Genomic DNA, 10,795 nt, shown 5'->3' with positions numbered 1-10,795 from the left:
GATTGTGTGTCTCTTATTTACAGTGTCAGAGGTCCTGGAGTCAGGCTGTGGTTAGTTCTGGCACAGACCAGCTCTGTCTGTCTCACTCTGTGCAACTGGCTCACTCCTGCCCCAAATTCCCTGACTACAGCACCCACTTCCCATGCTCCCCACTGAGGACCAGAGCTCCTTCTGTATCTCTCAGCTGTGTCAGTCAAAGCTTGTTGGCAGCTGTCAAAAAAGCCGGAGAGAGCCCAAATTCTGTGTTGTAGTCAGGGTGGATCATCCAACAAGACTCATACCCACACTACTTGGAAATACACCTTTGGTTTTGGTCTGGTGGGTCCCCCACCAGATGACATAGTGCTGGTGTGGATATAGCTATTGTATATGGCTATATTGTATAGCCATTACTCAAGCTGCCTGCATCCATCTGTGAAACAGGATAGTCTTTCTTCTGTCACATGAAAAAACCTGTGAAGGCTGTCTTTTGCTAGAAGGGGAAGTAAGGAGGGCTACTAAAGCTAGTGTACCTACTAAAGCAGGTTTATCTTCTCCTTTCCCCATCTTCCCACTCCCTGATGCCATGAGACACCTCATGGGCCACGGTGGTGAAACTGCTCCCCTCTTTTACAGCTTGTCCAAAAGTCTTGGTGCTATCCCACCCAATACACAGCAACGCTCTACCGCAACCTTTTTTTTTGAATATCAAGTATTTCAAAGTCAGAAACTGCTATTAAAAGGAAAGAAAACTTCCTATAAAATGGAGACTGTTATGGAAAAATCTGTGCTAAAAGAAAATCTAACAGCTTACTCTATAAAAACATCTATAATTTAAAAAAAAATTACCTTGTTATTAGAGTAAAGGGAAGAAAACAAATTGTGGACAGTCAGTTGTACTGGCCATAGCAATCCTGCTGAGGATCAGCAGCAACAGATCACTTGCAGCTCTATTTTGCAGTGTATGTACTTTGATTACATTAATTAAAAAAATAATCTGCTTGTCAGACATTCATATTTTGAAAACCCTACTTGTAGGGTTACAATTTTAGTATTTTATATAATCCTATGAAATATATTCCAATACTTTATACATATTTTATGCCTGGCTTTTGTAATAGGATGACTTCTATTTGAAACTAACTTTTAATATGAAAACCCCAATTTCTTTGAAAACATCTTTGAAAAAATAGTTGGGGGGAAAAGGGAGTTACTTTACCCTTTACAAAGTGCATTTTTCCTTTTTTTTTTTTTTTTTTTTTTATTCCGGGGAAAAACACTCTTATATTCAATCCTTGATTCCATAAGAGATTAAGAGAATTAATATATTTCCAGAGTACTAGACCAGACCAATCTAGTTTAAGATCAGTAGAGCTTCCCTTGAGATCAGTGCTCTCAGAGCCACTACCTTGGATACTGCTAGAAGAAACAATCAAAAGGAGACAATGCCTATATGCCATTGAAGGATGCAACTGATATTATGAGAATACAAATGCCACCTGCGTGTCTGACACACTGATGCCTGAGCAAAGTCTGAAAATGACTGGTTTATACACTGCACTAATAATTCCCAGATTATATTCTGCAGTTTGGAGTAATTATAATTTTTTGGATCACGGTAGGTGAGAAGTACTTGCTAGTGAGTTGTACTGTTGTTGTAAAATTTAAGTTACTACAACTAATTAGTATGCATGCATTTTGTAACAAATTCAATGAAAGCAGAGAATGTCTTTATGTTACCACTGCAGGATTAGTGGAAGGGATTCAAATATAAATAGTCATACTATCTTCTTTACAAACATTTTTAACATTTTGTAAACATATATAGAGGGTATAAAACAGTGCAATATATACAATACAAAATACAAAAGCAAACCTAAGAACATATATAAAATTTCATATTCAAAATTCATAGGAAATTGGGAAAAATTTATGTTAATGAGAAAAATAACTGTGATTCATGACCTCAATTTCAAATTTGCTCAGGCTATTGAGGAAATTATGTTACATGAAATCTTTTATAGTCTCCATCCACAAATTAAGTGTAGTACAAGAGTGTTCTTTTGAATAAATGGGTATATCAACACACAACAAAAAGCCTGTGCTCTAGTGAATTCCAAATCCTTGTCTTATTGAACTTTGTTTCTGGTTAATTTTTGAACCCCAAGGAACATCATTCATCTTTTAACCATAAATATAATAACCTAAGTCTGAACTGTACTTGCTTAGAAGTCTTCCATCTCTAGGGCCAGGAACTGCATTTTCCTGAAAGGGTCTAACACCACCAGTCCACAGGCTGGGCTGGAACAGCAGACAATAGCTCTGTATGCTAATAAAAACCATTCTGCAATACCACATGCTTGCATACTCAGCAGTGCTATCTTATATTCAACTATGTTTAAAGAAAGAACATAGATTTCTTTCCCTGTTCCTTCTCAAAACCGATGAAAATTATACCTCTTAAACAGTAAACTGTAAATTTGGTTTCAGAAGAAAGAATGACAGTCTGTCTAATGTGAGTGAAATATAAGCCAAGTATGTGAGTCTGAAGCTCTGACTCTCATCTTTGGCTTCAATGGGAATTCCTGGAACTGCCTTCATTAATGAACTGTAGTATAACCTGCATGTGTGTGTGTACATGTACCTGATAGAGCAATCCACATTCATTGTAATCCAATTAGTTATGAAAAGAGTAGTAAAAAGGTAGAAAAAACCTGACCCATTATGATTTCTCCAGCATAATCTTCAGAAAGTGTGTATCTCTTTCACTCCTATGCATGTTTATATAGAACAAGGAAAATTTTTATTGTAGGCACCAAACTCAATTTAGATTATATTTCAGTACTACCTGTCAGTTGTTTCCAAATCAAAATTACTAAATATCTTTAGAAAAAACATATTCTCCTGAGACTTTTTAATCAAATAAAAAGAAGTACAAGGAATATAATTTATTATAGAGGATATTTCAAACCTGTTTTAGCAAATTTTGAGTAATAAGAGCATATAGTATATATAGTAGCAATCTGATGAGGTTTTCACCTGCTTTAAAATTTATAACATGCAGAAAGGGTGAACAGAATGCACTGATGAATTTAACTTGTGAGCTGATTATACCAACAAATGTCAGAGATGTAAAATTAGAAATGTATTTAAGGAGGATCTTTGCATTTTGCAAAACAGTCATGACAGCAAGCCTAGCTTAAGACAATTAAAAGCAGTAGGTTTGGATCTTGTTCATAGTTTACAACAAAGTTTAATAATTTCAGAAGCAGATATTGAAGATTCTAAATCACCCTTTCTGAAAGAAAACTGGGATCTATCCATTCCTGTTGCTGTAACTATAGATTTGTTTTTTGATTTGGCTGTAAATGGTCTCTGTTAAAGTTAATGTTTTCTTCTTGAAAGCTACGAAATTCTAAGTAGACTGAATGCAATGGTGAACCGGAGACTATATACATATGGTATTTTTTTCTTACATTTTTTACATATGTAAGAAAACAATATTCTGGGTGCTCATTTAGAAAAGCACAATAGCCTGATAGATCAGACTGCATGAAATTATTCAGAAATTTCACTATTAGTAATCAGTATTAAGCAGATCAACCATATGCCTGACAAATTTTAAATAGTCATGTTGGTTTTTTCTGGAAGATTTAAAAAACCCTAATCAAACAAACAAAACAACCAAAAAAACCCCACAAAACCCCAAAACCAACCAGTTGGACCAAAAAATATTTGAATGACATTGGGGGAAAAAATCATACTACAAAATTTGACACTTTAATCTGCCTACATCAACCATGGAAGTAAGAACTGGCAATGAAAATAAATGTAAAGGAAAAGAATAACATTTAAGTGTGTGTGAATTGAAAGGAGAATCCTCCATCAAAAACCAAAAATCAGGCAAATGTGAGAAATAAGACACTTGAGTTGATTGTATATGCATTATGTACACATAATGGGTAGTTATTTCTGTGATTCTTTAAAAATCTTTTTTTATTCCTTGCATTCACTGTTTATGTAGAAATAATTAAATCTAAACAAGACTTTGGTAGTAAAAACAAATGCAGCTATTTCACATTTTCTGTTTAACTCTCTTTTCCCTCCTGTTTATGGTGATTTGCACACGGGATGGAACAGTTGGAGCACTCTAAATCCCTCTTTTGTACTTCTTTTAACTTTGATGAGCAAAATGGAAATGCTAATCCCTTCTCCAGACATGTGATTTCCTTCCTTTCTCCTTCTCTCTGAGTCGTTTGTTTTTCTGTTCTCCAGCCTTTGTTCCCTAGTCCCAGCGAGGTTCTTAGGATGCTCCCCTTTTCCCAGGGCCCTAGGATGAACAAGGTTCCACAATCCAGCAATTCATGAAATGCAAGTGATACTGAAACAGGCAAGGGATTTATCAAAGCAGTTTCCTACCTTTCCATCCTTCACTCTGTCTTTAGAACAAACAAACAGAAAGAGTCAGAGTGTTTGGTATCACAGAAGGAAACATTCTACACTGGCCTGAGTTTTAGCCCTGAAACTCATTGTAGTAATTTCAATGATTTCAGGATTTCACATCATGCTTTCTCCTTGTTCAATATAGTTCTGACAACATATTTTAAATTGGAAAATAAATAATAAATAATGATTCAGGAAATAATAAGGTCACAGACCAAAAACAAGGTGAGAAAAACTTTTATTTGGACATGAAGCAGACTCGCTGGTACAGTATGTAACATTCATGAAAATGTTGGAGGATTCTAGTATTAAAGGCCTGGGAGAAGTAGGATTTCAAAGGTTAATCCAAGTGCAAAAAGGGAACGCTCTTTTTTATGCACCTTAGTAAAATTCTTCATGAACATTCAATGGCCATAGTTTGGAACACTAAATACTACTTTTATTTAGAAAACTTAACCCAATCCATTTGGATTAGGTTGATATACATACGTGGAGGTTAGAGGATATTGTTTGAATCATATTTTAAATTCTAAAATAATTTAAAAAAATTCACAATAATAAATATCTTTCCAAAGAATTATGAATGTCCGTCGAAGGAGTTACAACTACTTTGTAGCAATTCTCTACAACAAAGTCAAAGAAAATAAACATTCTTTGTAGAAGTTTTTTTTAGTAAATGATACGTTTGCCACCAAATAATATGAAACCTAAAATAAATAGATAAGAGTTTATAGGTACTTGAAAAGAAGTAAAGATTTCAAAAATAAATAGTATATATAAATTAGCAACCACATAGTGTATGATGTTTTATTACTTCAACTATGAATTCTCTCCTAGTATATGAAAAATGAACTACATCTTACACAGGGCTTTTAGGGAAACAATACAAACTTGCTTTTTCTAGAAATAATCTTTACATAAATTAAAATACATAGGGAACATGCCAAAAATATAAATTTTGAAATTTAAGACCAATGTTTTCTATACCCAGTGAGGTGACATTCTCTTAACAACTCATACTAACATTAACAAGCTCATAAGGCATAGCATATCTTGAGAAATGAATACTCGCAGACCTCCAACTCCTGAATAAAACACATCTGTCCCTGTCACACAACGTGAGTGACCCTGTTTTGTTCATCTGACAGATGCATTTCTGATCACAGAATGTGGAAGAGTTGGAGGAAACTGAATATGACTTTTTAAGAGACTGTGTAGCTCAAGCAGCTGAACTTATATGTCATTGTTACTGGAACACTCATGTATTACATCCCCTTTTGTAGAATTACTTCCTCTTTTGTAGACTGGTCCCTGGGCCAGGAGAAGGTGATCTTTTATTTTGTTACTACTGTTTTGTATGAAAATACATAAACATCTTCAATATTTTGCATTATTACTCTTAGTCTATAGTTTCAGACCAGGAACATCTTTTAGCCGGGTGCCAAGGTGAAACAACAAAATGAATGAGTCATTTTGGGGCTCCCCTGTCACTCCTTCCACAGCTGGATATTATCTTACTCTTCTTATAAAAACCACTACTAGAAATTTCCAGAGTTGACACAGCGCGCTGAAGACCTCTACTTCTCTTCAGGGTGGCAGACTGAGAAGTTGACAAGAGGGAAACTTGGTACTATACCCAAATTCTTTCTGAACCTATGACAGAGGGTCATAGACAGGATTTTTCATTTTATGGCAAAGCTAGCATTTATCCCACACATTCTTTCTTATACAAGTTCCTGGGGATGAATCTGTGAGGACCAAAAGAAAAGAAAGCAAAGAAAAAATTATATTTATATCAAGTGAATGCTGACAGTCTGAATCAAAGGCTCAGTGCTTTATAATCAAGGTTTTGGAAAAACAAGAATAAGACAACCCTGAGGCTTTGGCACTGAGTTCAAGAACACAGTTAGAAGTCACTGCACCTCCAAGAACTAGGAGAACTGAAATGGAAACAAAGCTGTCTCAGAAAACAGGGAAATAAATTAATTCATTTACTGCTGCCAGAAATTATGCAGTGGGAATGCATTTTAGCTAGGAATGTGTTAGGCAATGGTCAACAACTGGATATGCTTCCAGATGTAGTGCTCCAAAAACCACCGAATAAGATAGAACTCTCCATTAACTCTAGTGAGCTTTTAATCAAGACCAAGCAAGTAAGACAGCAAGATTTAGAGGCAACTGAGGAAGTTCACAAGACAGTAACTTAAACTGCACAAGGCCAGAGGATCTGGAAAAAACCCAAATGTCAGTGAAGGGACTAATTAGAGGACATAAGAAATTCACTCCCAAGTGTCCTTTAGTCAGACTCAGGAATTTCATTATCTTCTGTGATAACAGGATTCAGAAAGCACAAGCAGTGATCTGAATAAGGTTCTAGCTCAAACACAGGTTTTCTGTGAGCTTTTTTTAAATGCTTGTGTTTTTTTCTCAGCAATACCACAAGGCCTATAAGTAGTCTTTTTTCTTCTTTTATCTATCTTTTTTTTGTGTCTCTTGGGTTTCTAGCTAGTCTAGGATTGCTAGCATCAGGCCTTCTAGCATCCAAGATCAAACAAAATGTCAAACGTTAATTTAAGCATCAACTAAGGCCTATCCCCTACAGATATACCACTCAATCTCCAAGTTCTGGTTCTTTAAAGCATAAACTGAAACAAACAAAACTGTTTTCTTATTTGTGTGCTATACAAAACATCATGCTCATAAGCTTGTAAAATTCTTTGTGTAAAACATATTCTTTTCAGATAAGTTTCCACAGCCCTAACAAAAAATAGAAGACATTTGAATGTTTTTAAGTCAACATTTTCCTTCAATTAATTTTTCTTGCTTATTATTTTTGGAAAACAGGACCAGCAAAGCATATTGTAGTCTGACAGGAATACAGTAAACCATTAATATCAAGATTAAGATCTAGACACAAAGTGGTTTGAACTTCACTGGTCTTATAAAACAAAAAAAGCCAACCCACAGACAAAAAGATAGAAAAGTTTCAGGCCCTAGGTCTTGGTACATCTAAATCAAGTTAGTTGTGTAAGAATGAAGAACAGCATTAATAGATATATGAATAAGTTGTTGTAGATAAGAGTTTTCCTTAAATAAAGAATTGAAAATTGGGGTCTTTTCTACAGGTGAAAGCAATGAATACTAGACATGCCTAGAGACAATATGTTTTGTAAATAAAGGAGACATGTTGACAGTGAGGATTTAGCACAGTAAATCCTAAATTAGCAAGTACAGCAGAAAATAATATACCTAAAAGTGAAATAATGTTAATTACTTACAAATGAAGCAGCATAACAATTACCAATAGCAGTAAGAAAGTTAAATGATGAATTTTGCTGCAGAAGACACAGCTATTTGCTTTCTTGTCATGAAGGAGCATACACAGACATTGCAAGCAACTAGGTCACTAACTTAGGGAGTAAACTGAGGGTACTGACCTGAAGAAAATGAACAGCAACAGGACATAATAGTGTGGTGTTTCCACTGTACTTACGGTCCTGATTCTTCATGGAAGTAGATGCATTTTGCAATGGGAAAGGACAGTGAACAAGGAAAATATCTGATTTAAGGACTCAAGATGCCTGATTTTATAGAAGCAATTCATGCTGAACCTTCCTTAGAAAGAAGTATGTCATCCAGGAGTAGTCACTGCACACTGGACTCAACTGCCAAAATAGTACATGATATTCAGTGCCACTTGATATGTCCCACAATACCCTACCCTCTACCTATCTGCTAACAGAGCTGTTGTTCTTCCACCCATTGACTTATCTGCCAAACCCAATCAAACATCTTGAATTCCCTAGGCTAGCACTAGAAATTTGATGTTGGATATTCAAATTATTGACAAGCAGTTTAAAATTCTTAATGTGCTTTCAGTGTCTAATGCAAATTTGGCTTTCTAGGATGGTCTTCTTCTTTGAAAAAAAATTAATGTGCAAATTGCATAAAGCAAAGGGAATAAAGTGTCCTTAGCACATTTTAAGCTTATACATTAATCTTATATTACCTCCATAGATACAGAATCAGTTATGTTGTTTCTTAACTGTTAATACAGGATGTTGACATTATTAGGAGGCATATTCCATTGAAGAGTTGGAAAAATGATGAAAACATTCAGAGGAATAGCTGCATGTTGTACACATACTGGTAATGTAAAGGTAAGCACAGAGTTAAGTAGGAATTGATAGTAAAGAAAATATGATCAATTAGGAAAAGAGTTAGCTTGACTTATGCTAATAAGTCAATAAACCTATTTCTGCTGTAGTAGAGCACATGATACTACACTTTATGCCTATCATTTGCAGCATATGATAAATGTTCATATCTATTAAGGAACTGGTATTTCCTCTAGAAGAAAAACATACTGAATAGAGTGTATCCTATGTGTATTACCTCATAAGTATTTATAGAAAAATAAAGGGGAAAAAAATACCTCTGAATGCATACTAGCTAATACCCACAGTAGACGGAAATTTATTAAACATCGTTACATACAATAAGCCACAAAATAGAAATGTTATATATAGGAAAAATTTTAATATATAACCCAATTTGTTTAAGCCTTGATTTTGGACACTGGAAAATTTGCATTTCTAGGTTATCAGGTCACCCAAAAAGTTGTTTCCAGAATGCAACTGAAAATGTTACTGGTATATTGGTATTAGCAGCAAGAAACTTGAGGGGAAGGGGTAAAAAATTGTGACGTGAAATAAATGCCATTTTCTCACAACAAAGCTTTGTTTGACCTTCCTAAAATTCAGTTCAGAAAAATCACAAATAAAGATGTTTGAAGTCTGAGAAACTCCCTGGGCTGAGGTCTCCAGTTGAGAGTGGAAGCTGTACTACCTCCCACAACCCCAGAATGCAACTGCCATTCGTTGAGGTCTAATACCACTGGCTCTGCATTCCAAGTAACTCCATCCCATTTGAGAGAGTGGAAGCTAAAGGTAAGTTTTGGTACTTCTCTCTTAATTGAATTTTTAGTGCTGGAAATATTTTTATAATGTTTGTTTTATTTTATCATGCATAATACTGATTCAAAGTCTTGCAGATTGTGGAGACTATTTATTTTTCCCAGGATATATCTTAGTTCCTTTCTATGAGAGGTATACATAATCTTCTCAAAATATTTGATCTTACAGCTACTGCAGATGCCAATATCATTTCAATGTGTTTCAGTATATTACACATAAGGGAAATAGAGATATGCAAACCCTGCAAATAAGCGCAGATACTAAAGCCATAAGTAAACAATTTTTTGCCACAGATGTTATGTTTGCTGGTTTTGTCTATACACGTATACACAATTTAATACTTATCAAGCTATATACCCTTTAAAAACCTTTTTTACTATGTAATTTGACATGAAAATAATTTTGAATAATGAGCAATTTTTTATTTAAGAATTGTTTATTTGGAGGAAAAAGTACACCAGATAAGTTAGTCCTACATTTTGGGTTAATAGATAATATCCTTCATAGCTGAATCATCTAGGACAAATGACACACAAAAGAAAAGCAAGACCAAAACCAATGTTATCAAAAATAGGCAGAAGAAAACATAAAGATGGAAAAAAACCCCAAACTCTAATATACTTGTGTGTTACAGAGAGTGATTACATTTTTATTTTATTTTGTTTCATTTTCGTAATGAAGCAGAATATCTTAGTAATATTGAAAGCTAATACTGAAAGGTGCAATTCATGTAAGCCTTCTCAAAGAGAAGCCCCAGTGACTCTAGCTTCTCCCTGAAGCAGCTGAAGTCTTTCTGAATAAAGCAAATGGGAGAAAAATGAATGCCTTGTATTACTGACCATCCCCAGAGGAATTTCATATCCTCATGCCTAAACCAGCTTCATAAAGACCTCTTTTCATGAAGCTAAAATTCAGCCTGTTTCTCAGCACATACATTCAAAAAAACGAGTCATATACTTCTTATATTTAATCTATTACAAGTAGCTATAGTTTTTAAATTAAATATTTAAGTGTATGTCTTATGGTATCGCATCAGTAATACAACATTTTAGACATATGCACTGCGCATTATCACTGTGCTTTTGGTGAAATTAATGTGAGCTGTAACTAAATCAGGATGTAAGTAAAGAATTCTGAATAGAGCCTTGTGTCAGGCATCTTATATGATAATAGTGAATGCATCACTTACAAGGAAAAAGGAATTCGTAAACACTAGTGTTCAAGCTTAGCATGAATTTTCTACTATTTTACAAAATTCTGGAACTCTAAATGGGGGAGAATTCAATTTTACAGTTCTATTCTCCAAGGAGAACAGGTGACTGTATTACACTATCATTTCTCACTACTTTAAAAATGGTGTTGATTGAATAACGAAGGAATTCAGAGCACTGTCACTT

Source organism: Chiroxiphia lanceolata, chromosome 5, assembly GCF_009829145.1.
Source record: "Chiroxiphia lanceolata isolate bChiLan1 chromosome 5, bChiLan1.pri, whole genome shotgun sequence".
NCBI classification, from domain to species: domain Eukaryota; kingdom Metazoa; phylum Chordata; class Aves; order Passeriformes; family Pipridae; genus Chiroxiphia; species Chiroxiphia lanceolata.
The sequence above is the reverse complement of the archived record's forward strand: the minus strand, read 5'-3'. Positions refer to the sequence as shown.